The sequence below is a fragment of the Tenebrio molitor genome, chromosome 6, assembly GCF_963966145.1.
Source record: "Tenebrio molitor chromosome 6, icTenMoli1.1, whole genome shotgun sequence".
Taxonomy (NCBI): Eukaryota; Metazoa; Arthropoda; class Insecta; order Coleoptera; family Tenebrionidae; genus Tenebrio; species Tenebrio molitor.
The window spans coordinates 5,557,735-5,571,045 of NC_091051.1; the positions used below are offsets into that span (position 1 = coordinate 5,557,735).

Consider the following 13,311-nt stretch of genomic DNA (forward strand, 5'->3'; position numbering starts at 1 on the left):
CTAACGCGTCTTTATTTAAGGTGAGCCTCATAATACATGTATGTTACTCTTCGCTTCATGTTTTAAAATATCGGGACATCAATTAAATTGCAGTTATCAGTAATTACTTACAAGTTGTTGGTAAGTGCCTTGAAAGTTCGGAAACTTTTGTTGAAATTCCTCAAAAACTCGAGCTGTCGAATAGGACCATTCGTCGTGCTCAAGTCTTTATCCATTTCTGAAGTAACACTGCACAATGAACATATTGTAATAGAAAATTTTAATAGTCAATAATTAATAATGACAGTTACTATTATAATGACATCTGATGACATTTGAATTAAATTTTTACATGTTGCCAACTAAAGCGTATTAATCATGACCTTCTCCATTTTTTTTTATTTTCGATCGCACGGTATCTAGTACCTAGCGCACGTAAAATTTGAAATATGTATATCCTTCAAGCAGTAACATATTTGCCATGAAATTATGCTCTAATTAATGTATTCTAGTGCATTTTGTGGTGTTGGGTTAATTTAATACAATTTAAAATCTCCCAATCTCTCGCTGGCCGAAGTTTAGAAGTACATTGTCTAATCCTGTTGTCCTATGTATTTAACGTACTGTTGTCGTCAATTTTCTTCGTTATGAACAACTACCAATTGTAGTAAATCACCTAAAGTCTTTTTTTTCCAAAAAACACATTATACATACTTTTTAAAACAAATAAAAACTTATTTATTTACTTATAATGATTTGAAATAGTCAAATTTGTTTTATTTGTTCTTTTTTATTTTTTTTTCTTCTTCTGGCATTACTATTATGTATGTAATTGATTTATCTTTCGTTTGGGACATGTGTAAAAACAATATTTGTATATTAACACGAATAAACAATTATTTAATTATTTAACATGTAGTGTAGGAGGACCCTTTAAAAATGAAAAATTAGCGCCTCGTTTTAGCGGGTCAGTTAAAATTTAATATCCTCTGCACTTACAGAATCACTTTTCAATTTTGGCGCATGTTAAAATTTTACGTTTTGCTTACGGAATGACCACTTATATATGATTGCTTTCATTACTGGTACCTTAAGATCATAATATTTAAGAAATTGATGCGTCGAGTTTCTTGTTTATTAAAACCCACAAAAACCAAATTTTGTAAATTAAATGACAAGTTAAAATGGAAGTTGTACGCTTCTAGCCATAAGAGAAGAGGCAGGTGGATGACAATTTGTATCTATTTGAATTAGTCAATAACATTTTATTTAAAGAGTGACAGATAATAATTGACCTTGGGCAAATTTCACTATCAATTATCATTATTATCTCCTGAAGCATGCGGTAGTGAAAAATAACTTCACAATTTCAAAATCAATTTCAAAATATCGTGCGATCGAAAAAAAAAATCAAGCCATGATGCGGTTCCCCCGGCGGTCACCCATCCAAACACTCACTCTATCTGGGGTTACTTACATTCAATAATCGTGTGATTTCATTAATCGTAACCAAAAAAAAAATACGTCTGCTTCAATTTTGATTTGTCAAATTTCCACTAAATTATTATTTTATAATTTTGTTCTTTTGTTGCAGTTTAGGGTTCGTTGTGACATTTGAAAAAAACAACTTTATTTTACACTTTCTTTTACAAAGACAAAAATACGTCATGAGATGTATTTTTTTTATCTTTTACACTTGCTTTGAAATGTAAACTACATAATTTTGTTTTTAAAATTTCCAATACCGTTGTAAAGAACTGCTGAAATATTCAATAATTTCGAACAAATCCGCGCTTTGTTCAGGTTTGTTATTAATTATATGTAGTTATTAATTAAGAATCTTTAAACTGTTTTAAACTTGTAGAACTTTTGTCGAGGAAGTTGTTGCATCCACTCGGTTTGAATAATTTAGACAGCGTGTTGTGTTCATTTTATTTTTTTTAATAACTCATTAAAGTGTTTTTCGAAACATACCACAAATTTAATTGGATTTTTATTCTTATCAGTTTTGTTTACAATTACGATGTGCAGAATTTGTGATTAGGTGGTGTGGTCAATATAGGTACAACATATTGCTCTGATCACTCCATGATCTCCATGTTTTTCAATGAAATTGCGCAACGAGTCAAAAATCGTCTCGAAGATAAGCTTATTAATTGCAACTTTGTTTTTCTTTCAAAGTGGCATTCCGTGTTCACGGTGGTTGCCTTCTTGGGCTTGAGGTCCAAGTCTGGGCGATATCTTGCTTCCCACTTGCCAACTAATTGCATATTTCATTGCGGTTCGGTCGGATACTGCACGGCGAACTTAAACATTTACACAATATTCACATCTACTCTTATCAATAATTAACCGGCACAGGCCGTCTTGAACTTACCCTTATAACTATGGCTAGGAGTTATCGAATAAATCATTGTGGTTTGGGGGATTCGCTTCGGGAACCTCTGCATTATATCATATCGAAAAATTCAAAAAGGAGAGAGGATACAAAGAAAAAGCATCAAATGGTCATTGTAGGACGAGACCGCCGAGGCTACATCCTGATAACAGAAAACTTCCAACGGATCTGCCAACATAAATCATAAAGTTTGTGCAACGAGCACACGTTGAATACTATTACCAAACCCTCGACGGCGCTGCTTCTATACGGAATGATAAAAAGCTGTTTTATGACTGGTGCGGTGTCGGAGGGCCGATGGAGCGTCTTGGCAGGAAATGACGCAATTATCGACTCAGAAGGCACAATAATGCTGAAAAATACACAATTTTCCAGGGGGCAGAAAGGTTTCTCGGGCAATGGAGGGAAGGAAGAGGCCGCAGGAAAATCAAATTTATGGCTGTTCGAAGTGAAAAAATTGAAAAATATCTTGAAAAAAAATATATTTTTGTGCTTATTTCTGTAGTGAAAAGAAAAACAGAAAGGGTCCAGTTGTAAAAATAATTGTGGCGTGCGTGTTTTGCGTAAATTTTCCAAGGAGCATCTCCAGGAACTCCGGTGAACTGTTAATTGAGTTGTTCTTAAACGAGCAAACATCGACGAGCCCTCGAATTCTCACACACACACATCTTCACGCTAACGCTTTGCCAACTCGTCGACAGAGGTATAACAGGGGCCATAATGTGTGTGTGCTCCATTTTGGCCATTATCCGCGCGTTATGAACCAGAAGTGCGATAGCAGCACAAAGGAAATGACGTCACACGCCCATTGACTGCTCTCTGTGTCGGATTGATTCCTAATCGATCACCAATACGAGCTGTCAGGCCGACATTCACCCGCGCTTATCTTTATAAATGATGCTTGATGTTTTCATAATGATCATCAGCTTCGCTTTCCCAACCGCCGGCGCAGCTTATCTATTTATTACCCCCCTGGAACGGTTTATTACCTCCACGGAAAAATCGTTAACACACACATAGGAACACAAATTCCTCCTTGGATTTGATTTAGCAGTTGGTCCCGGTTAAATAATGCAGTGCGGCTACAATGGGCATTGTGAGACCATGCCGGTCATCCTGAGGGATCCCCCGGGATTTGCGGATTAAGTTGGAGGCCATTACTTTGACGTGGAATATCGACGATGCCGGACGCTGCGGTCTCCGGGTGCGGGTACCCCCCAAGAAGAAAAATTACGCTTTGAAGAGCTTAAAGACCAACCCGCATTCGGTTAATTTATAAAAAGGAAACACCCCGGGGCGAATTTTTGTTGCAAAGGGAGGAAAAAAACAGTCGTCGTCTTCATGACACAAACAGATTCAATTACGTAAAGAAACGTCGGTCACCCCCGGCAAATTCTGACAATAAGTGAGTTATTATTCAATAGTTCATAAGATTTCCCAAACAATGGAGGCGCAAATGGCAACTTGAATTTAATAAGGACAATAATAGAAACCTCACCCAGCAAACAAGTTGGCAACTTCTAAATTGTAGCATTTAGTCAAACAAAGGCACCCCTCGAGTTGTATTGTGACTCGAGATCGTTCAGTTTCTCAGACTTGGAACGGGGGTGCAGCGCCGGGGGAGGGTGGTGCGAGATAACGGAAACTTATATGACAGGGTTAAGGGTGATGAAAATGATAGCTGCGAGGCTTAGTTTTGTGGCGGCCACTATAATAAAGTAATCGAGATAGACTTGGAGGACTTTATCTTTATAACCCTCCTGGAATTTTTTTTTCGGGCCTTTCGCCATACCCGTAATAATCGTCGAGACGCGAATTAATTTAATCAATATGAGCAGGATTTGTAATGAGCCCGCGTAAGCTCCGGTTAACGAATTGCCGTCATTAGTCCGGATAAGTCCGGGCTCCGGGCCCGATTAATGACCGCTAATCGTTCACTTAATGGATGTCGCTTAGAGGAGAGCCAGGCCGGGGTACAAAACGCCCCCTCTTGGATCACACAGTTATGGTTAATTTATTTACAACACCTCCACATGTAGTGAGCAATTTCCACGAGAAATTAAGATATAGTAGTGAGTTCTCCCGCCATATTTCTCCCACATAACAGCCGGGATTTGGGCGAATGCGGACAGATTGCGCTTTATATTTATTTTTCACATGTTCCGAGGCAATTTGTACCAATATTGTGACTTGCAATAGCCCATAAAACAAACACATACACCAAATATAAGTAACCGGCGTAAGCGAGATTTATTTTTTTAATAACCAACCTTTATAGTCCAGCATAGTTGCGTGAAATACGACTACTGCGGAAAAAGTTTCAAGTCTTCCAAGTTAAAAAATAATTTTTTGTCTGTTAAAATGGTGGTGTTTCCTTTCTGCGGAACAAAATTTAAGATCGTTAATGCTTTGCGTCCACTCCGGTGATGGATAATTGGGGACGCGGCGCGGGGTCGCCTTGCAGGAAGCTTCGATTCGACTGTTTGGATTTATGGCGAGTTTCTCTAACTGCCCCCTTGACGATACCTGCGGCAGGATCGTGTGTCCTGCAAACGGACCGTCGGGGAGTGTTGCCAAGCTTGATTCATGCGAGGATCAACCCTTAATGGAATGCTTACGCCACGGTCAGCGATTGTCCAACTAAAAACACGCCGAATAAATCTGAAAAAACGACCGTCCGCCATGATTTATAACGTCCTTCGGGGCGCTCCGTCCCCCAGGACATTCCACGAATGCCGCGCAATTATCCCAAGAACCTGAAGGTGTTGCGCTTTTTTTTCTCTTGTCTTCAAGTAACGGAGTTAGGCGTCTGAGCCGACGAACCTTTGACGGAATTGGATTATTCCCTTGGGTGGGTTAAGTCTAACCGGATTTAGCTTTACCTTCTGCATACACCTCAGCCAACTTCATCGAACTTGTCTGCGTAATTACGATCATGTAATGCACGCGGTATCGAAAAGTCTTTATTGGTTTAGTGCAGGAGAGCGTGCAGCGTCTAACTATATTAGTTCTGCATCGGAACTTCCAAAACTGTATCATGACCGGGAAAAAAACTACACTTTGTGATCCTATTAGTAGTTTGGGTCTCTCGTGTCTTTGTCATAATTTAAGTTTGCTGTGGTAATAATGCAGGGAAGCATAATCGATAATAATTTAATTAAGCCGTGTTAGTGCAATTGCAGCTACAACAATCCCTGAACAGAATTAATGTAACAACTGAATATCAAATCAGACAGACAGGTATAACCTCTAATTGTGTGTAATGTACAAAGTTCAGTGCCGGAGGAATTGCTGAAGTGAAGTACTGATTCGATTTGGGGGTTTTACAGGGAGGCACGTCTGAAAGGGGTGGTGCAGAGAGTGGCGCCCAACGTGTGGCCAGCACCAACACAATCATTTCACTTTCTCATATTATTGTGTGTTTTATTTTTAATATAATTTATCTTCAATGATCGAGAGGAGTAAGGTTATGTTTGTGAGTGACGGGCACCTTTGATTATTATTGTTGCTAAACTACCAATCAGGTACTCAGCAGCGTACTAGCAATTTTGACCAAATTTTCAATTATTTGTATCTCGAAAACGAAAAAACTTTTATAAGAAATTTTTTTTGTCAATGACTTCTTCTCATCATCTCCAATTACCGGTTTTTTTTCCAAACTTATTTCAGAATCACTCTGTATACTATTATTTTTAGTCGTCAAGAAACTAGTGATGGTGAATTGTTTTATGGTTGTTTACACGGAAATTTTCGAGATGACACTAGAAGGCAAGTCGCCGGCACAATATTTTTAATGTTTTTTGTCATTTTGTTCGACTTTACCAATTAAATCGAACCAATAAAACGCTCGCCGGCGACTTCCAACAACTCCCGACCGTTTCAGATCTTCGACAAACAATCAGCTCGTCCTTTTTATGACGCTTTAAAGCCGTTATCTCGGCCGATGGGTAATATTTTTAATTTCAAATTTCCGTTTTGGGGCGATAAGACGCCAAACAACACGACAACACGCCGAAAAAAGGGGCAACAATTCCGCTGATGGGGCGAATGAAAAATTTCCCGTTTCGTCTGACGGACGAAACGATACGGAATAAAATAAAAAGTCCCAATGAAACGATAAGATAGCAGTAGCATAAACACCGGCAGGAAATTCAACGAATCTGTTTTGGTTTGGAAAACGCGAGAAAGTTCGACAGCCTCAAAAGCTCACATGAGATCGTCGTGGTGGAGCGCCGCGGCGGACAAAGGATGAATCGGAAACCATAAACGATAAAACTAACCGAAAGCGAGTGGAAAGCATCTCCGAACACCGGAGATATGCGAAAGAGACTTCGCAAGCGATAAAGATTACCGGTGCCGTTGGGGCGCTGCAGGGTGGGCTCGCAGGTCAAGCTTTCTTTCGTCCATTTCTGGAAAATCCATAAGAAATATTTAAATGATCGAAAAAAGATAGAAAGGTGATTTCTCGTCTCTGTAGATGACTTGGTTGGATTCTTCTCGGTAATAATTTCGTTTTGTTACCAACTTCCCCTATATTTTTTTCTTTTTTGAGTTGATCTCGATCTGTGGGCCTGCCGTGGTGATGCGTTCACACTGCAGTGTCACCCCGTCCGTGTCGAGATATATTCGAGGGTCAGCGGTGGTGTCAGAATGAACATTTGCACCACCAGATAGCTCTACATTGTCTATTTATGGTCGTGTTTGTCTTGTGCTGGCGCTCGTCCAACCGTCGGAATCACGACACCGAAGATAAAAACCGAGACGTGAATTGGCCATAACTTTAAAATTACACATTATGCTTCATTTCCCATTCCTCCACCTCCCGATCCTGGACTTTTGTATTTTTAATTAGCGCACCCGTCGAAAATTGACAAATGCGAGGAGGATATCACTCATGGCACATGCCAGCTTCGGTAATTAACAGATTATGGGAATTAAAACGAGCGAGACGGATTTAAGGGTAGCACGTGGGGTGGAAGAGAGACCGGCCCCGGGCCAATTAGAATCATGTCATAAACAATTGGTCATATCCTGAAGCTCCTGAAATGGTCCTGAACACATGCCGCCGCCATCGTCCGTGTGTATGTGTGCGTGAGCTGTTGGATCGTTTCGGTCTCTCTCCTGCCCAAGAGTGTCAACGGAGTTAGAAGGGGATGTTGGGTTTTGATCGTGAACATCCTGATTGATAGGTCCAATAGATTTGACGTCACGAACCATGGATATGCACAACGCGGGCGTTGTTTGTGTGTACATGAATTGATTGCATACAATTAAGGGATTTTTGCTATTCAGTTGGCATAATTGAAGGTAGAGGACCAGTGTTTGCTTTAAACTCATTAGCGACCAAATTGGATTTGTTGTAATTTGGTATTTGCGTTTCAAATTAACAATAATTAATTGGGTGATTAGCGTGATCTATGTATTTACGCCGTGTTTCATACGGGTAAATATTTATTTGTTATTTGCATCATTATGCATAAATAGGATCAATATACAGCGCAAATAAATGCTTTTTATCGAATGCAAACCGTAGCAAAGTCCGGTTTCAATTATCGATGTGCAAAAAATTGACATTTTGAACTGGCCGAGAAGTTCCGGTACTAGATTAGATAACTTTTTTGTGTGAGACTGGAATTTTATAAACAAGTGAAGGAACTTTCTTAATTAATAAAAACATGCTACAGAGCTGTGACTCATATTAAGGAAGGATATTTCCATAGTTAAACACGTACAGTGTTGCAAAGAACCGATCATTGATTGATAATTTATTTTTTATTCACATCAGTAACTAGGTAATGGTGCGGTACCGAAACTAAGAAAAAAATGTGTGCTTCCTAGTTGTTTTTTTAGACAATTCACGAATAATCATTAAAATCAAACGTACAATAATATTGTTAAAAGTACATACCAAAAAACATTTTATTATTTTTAGCCAATCAGTAATAATTGTGTATGGCATTACAAAATATTTATGTACATATTTTCACAATTGATTATATTAAATAATTAAATTTGTTTATGCAATTTATGACCTAATTTCATAAATTCTTATCTTGCGCATGAAGATACTCAGTTTTGCTAATATTTAAAAACATCGCATTTTTTCTTAAACGAGCGAAAATTTTGCATTTGTTAATTTATGCTACCGTTCACGGAAGAATAGACAACGGGTAAAAGTTGATAAATACTGTAATAAGTACGGGGTCATTATAAATGATTGTCTCATCGCAGTAGGCGTTGGTGACGTAGTTGAACGTGCCGCAAGCTTTATAACATGAGTGAGACTAGCATCGCCGATAGGTAGCGCTGCTGGCGGTAGTGTAAATTTGTCTACTAGTTTGTCTAACGTTGCGAAGCTAGCGACACATTCCAAATTTGTGTGGGTTTTCAATGCCAACTGCGATGGGACAATAATTTATAATGAGTAATGAGTTAATGACCCTGTAATAGGAACTGGTGCAATTTAATCAAGCCAGATAAAATATTACTTGTGGCAAATTATTTAATTAAAAGACAATCATATTATAGCAAAATCCCATTTACAAGACAATGTACAAATGCAAAAAAAAATAAATTTTAGTCTCATCAAAAAATCCCCCTCTGGATGCAATACTGCACGGACTATTCTCGGCATCCTTTCCACCAGTTTTTTCAACGTTTCCTCTCTTGGAGAGCCCTCCACAGGTTTTCCTTTGACGTCACACATTCTTTCCTGACTTTCCTATCGAGTTCATCCCACAATTTTTCGATCGGATTCAAGTCCGGACTTTGGGGGTGACCACGCCATGATTTGGTGGGTGCCTTGCTCTTCTTTGTCGGCTAGGAACGTTTTTGTACACCGGAGCTGTATGTTTAGAATCATTGTCCTGCATAAAGGTAAAATTATTACCGATTAATCGCACTCCCAAGGGCACCGCATTGGTTTCCAAGATTTGGAGATAATTTTCTTTGCACATGATCCCAAATCTCCGACGCCGGCAAAAGAGAAACAACCCCAAACTAACATGTAGCCACCTCCGTGCTTCACTGTTGGTAACATTTTTTCGTCCTTGTTTCTTCGGCCAAAAGTTCTACGTTTTTGGCCGAAGACTTCGTATTTGGATTCGTCAGTCCACAACATGCTTTTTCAGTTCTCCAGTGTCTAATTTCTGGCTTCTCTACAGCACACCGATCTGTAAACTGGCTTCTTGTAAGCGCCTTTTTACCTGACCTGACGGAAACGCTTTGACGTCCCCGATTAAAATCTGCGGTAATTTCAAGGGCTGTAAAACGTCTATTACGCTTACTTATCAGTTTGATTATTTGGTCGTCGGTTGCTGAGGTGAACCGAGATGGACCAGGGCGCTTCAGGTCTTCAAGATTTCCGCGTTCTTGAAACCAACCAATTGTTAGATGGACGGTAGATTTTTTCACAGCCACTTTTTCAGCGATGTGCCGCACTGAAAAGCCTTCCCGGTGTAGAGTTACAATCTCTGAACGTTTTGCAATACCGAAGAGCTTTCCACGGTGCCATTTTAAATAAACAAAAATCCATGGTGCGTTCACAATCGACTCTTCAACACTTTAAGGATAAATTGAAATGAAGACGCATCTCTAAATTTAATAATGTCAGCAGAAACTCTGGTATGTTTTGTTTTCTTAAAGTGTTTTTATTTCGAGTATTTTATACTCGTTTCACAGCGTGAAACACAAATTAGGTCTTGACATTTGACATTTCATGTAAACTATTGTAACAGTGGTTAAAGTTACTACGCATTTATTTGTATGCCCAGGATTAGGATCTGATGAAAAATCGAAATTAACAACATTATGTGTGGAGGCTACAGTTTTTTCGGATCTATTTAAAAATTACATTATCAAAATTTTTGAAAACAAAATCAATTTAAAAAATAATCTTTAAAATGACGTAACTTTAGATCCCACAATTAAACACATCAATCGCAAAAGACATACGGATTCAAATCCATGGTTGACTCGATTACAAATTAATTTGATCGCTCGATATTATCGTTAATGTTTAAATACAGAGTGATTCACATAACTTTCCCGCCCTGACGAACATTAAATGCAACCAGTAATACGTTAGTCATTCGTAACTTGATTCAAAAACGTGAATAATTTTAAACTCTTGTATGGTTTGGACATCCATCATTAAAATGGCAGTAATCGATAATATTTTTTTATTTAAGAAACTGACCTCACCATATAACGGGCGACTACATATTAAAATGTTCACTTGGAGTTGGCTTTGAACGAGTTTTTTTTACTTTAGACACACGCAAGAGCGAACGACAAATGTCAGTCAGTACAATTGAAACATAATCAAATTAAGAGAAAAAACATTGATTGAAATGTCAACTTGTCGGTGTCTAAGGTGCAACGGAAAACAAAGAATGATCCATAGCCAACCCTAAGTGAAAATTTTAATAGTCACCCGTTATCAATATCATATTGACCCTTTCGTCATTGAAACACATTTTAATTAACAAAAACTATTTCAGAATTATACAAAAAAGAATTGTCAAGTGATTGTCAATAATGCTAGGAGTGTCCAGATTTCATAGTAAATAAAGGTAGCAAGTTATAACTGAATAACGTATTACTGGCTGAATTTAAAGTACGTTAAGGTAGGCAAGTTATGTAAATCAATCTCTATTATCGTTCGATATTTTTAGTCCATCACTACTTAGCAAATCTTTGATTAAAGGAATGTTGTTGATGTTTAGTTATTTTTTTGTTTTTATCAGTGCGTTATCTGGTCAAGAGTGACCTAATTCGAGCACTTTCTTTTATTTCTTCCAGTATGATTCTATTTATGTACTTATAAATTACATAATTATTTTGCTGAAGGATGTTTGGCGTTGAAGTCGTCACCTGTTCTGAATTTCTCTTGCAATGTTCTAATGGTTTTAAAAGTGGTATTTGTACACAAATTGCTTCCACTGTTTTTTTTAACATTTCTCATCAAAAAATAAATATGTATCACACATTTCTTGAATCTTGTTAAATGAATTTAAAATTATTTTTAAATGTTTTTTTAATATATTTTTGGAGATTCAAATCAAATTTTACTTTACTAAAAATGGTTAGTGAAATACAATCATTCTCGACAAAATTTAATCATTTATTACCTTACATTCCGTTAACCACCAATTTATAGGAACTGTTTGTTCAAAATCAGGAAACCGACGGCAACAACTTTTGTTGTTACAGTTAAGGAAATAATCTTGCAGACAAATATTTCTCTGAATGCGTTGACATTTTTAATTCTGTTAATCCTTACGGTGGAATTCTTTTAACAACCTAAAAAAAAAAAATAATAAGCTCTACATACATTTATACCCCCAAAATAAATGTTTATACTTCCTACAAGAAATGAAAGATTAACCTCCTTAAACTAAATTGAATAAATTACATATTTGGAATTCAAAATTTTTGGAAACTTGTCACAAAAAAAAAATCATATCTATCTGCACTATACGCCGTATGTTTCAAAAAATGTATGATCAAGCAGTTTTACATTATTACACATAAACATACACTTAGGTCCGGTTGTATAAAGCTTAGTTAACATCGTGTCAGCTAACAACGCGTCAAGTCGGAAATCCTCCCATTTGATTGCCTGATTCAAATAAACTGTTAAATATCCTCCAATCAGATCCTTTGACATTATGTTAACTTTAACAACGACTTGACATCGCTTTATACAACCGGGCCTAAGATTCACGTAACTTAACTGCGAATTAGCGAATTAATTAGTGAATTAAGTACAGTGACAAATGTTGGTAACGGTGACTCATTCATCTAGGAACCGTTGTCAAATCAAAACCATTTTTGATCTTCATTCGTAACACCAACAACTATCGTAACACATTGACGCTTGGATTATGCAAGTTAAGCCATATGTTTTCAAAGGTCGATATTTCTAATTTTTATTTTTGGTAATAAAACTACTGAAGTCTTTGGCGATTTGTTTTAATAATATTAACGGTATGTATTCTTCAAGGTGTTCCTACTTTTCAGGAGAAATTGTTTTAATTTTGAAAACATTCCAACTAGATCAAAAAAGAAAAACCTTCATGAGGTATCTGCTTTAAAAAAACGTCGTACCGTACTATGTAGTTAAAAAAAATTTTTACAATGTTATTTGCCATCTGGAGATGTCAGTTTTTTGGTTATATACTTTTTATGAGAGACACTCCGTTCCTTTCCGGTTTCCTGCAATTGACTCCACGTTGGGACATTTCTCCCGTTTCCATCAACGAACTGGCCAACGGCGTCGCCCCAACCGCTAGGGTCTCATTAATCGTGTCGCTTAAAATTTGAAACGGAGCACGAATCCCACTCCTGACGTGTCATGATAAACGGCAGTCAATAAAGGGTTAAGCATGCAATGCTGAATCATAATTGTTGGGCCATCGCGACCGCCGGCAAAAATGCCTCGGCTTTATGGCACGTGCACTGATAAAAATCAGTAATTAGCAACAGTAATTATGGCAACTAACGAGCTTTTCGGGGGGCGGACGGCGTAGATCGGCGATGTTCATTTGTGTTTTTTTTTCCTTTTTTTCGGACAGGGAGGAGGTGGCGTTTTGATCTGAGCCCGTTCTTTTTCGGGGGGGATCAAGCCGATTAGGGCCGGTTTCGCGTTTTTTCCCCAAAACTGGTCCCGTATCCGTAATCACGTAAAGTATTAATGCCGTTCGGTGCGTGTTTATGAAAATTTATGAGATAAATATTTATCGAGGGATGCGCGCGTGTGTGTGTGTGTGTGTGTGGCACAGTGTTGTGTTGTCGAATCAAAGGGAAATTCCTGAAATTGCGTTTCGGTACCGATGGCGTTTGAATCCATTGAAATCCTATCCAGGTAATGGAGTGTTGTAACGCAACGTTAATAAACTGTAACGAAAACAGCCTGTCCTGCACAAGCAGGT

General features: G+C 37.9%; 1 long non-coding RNA gene across 1 annotated transcript; it reads right to left on the bottom strand.

Annotated features, from left to right (window-relative positions):
* Nucleotides 1-1,955: 1,955 nt before the first annotated feature.
* Nucleotides 1,956-2,816, bottom strand: LOC138133769 (uncharacterized). The gene is made up of 3 exons (XR_011160508.1): nt 2,600-2,816; nt 2,357-2,545; nt 1,956-2,285 (listed from the first exon to the last, which is right to left on the bottom strand). It is a non-coding gene; the product is annotated as an uncharacterized lncRNA (long non-coding RNA).
* Nucleotides 2,817-13,311: the final 10,495 nt, after the last annotated feature.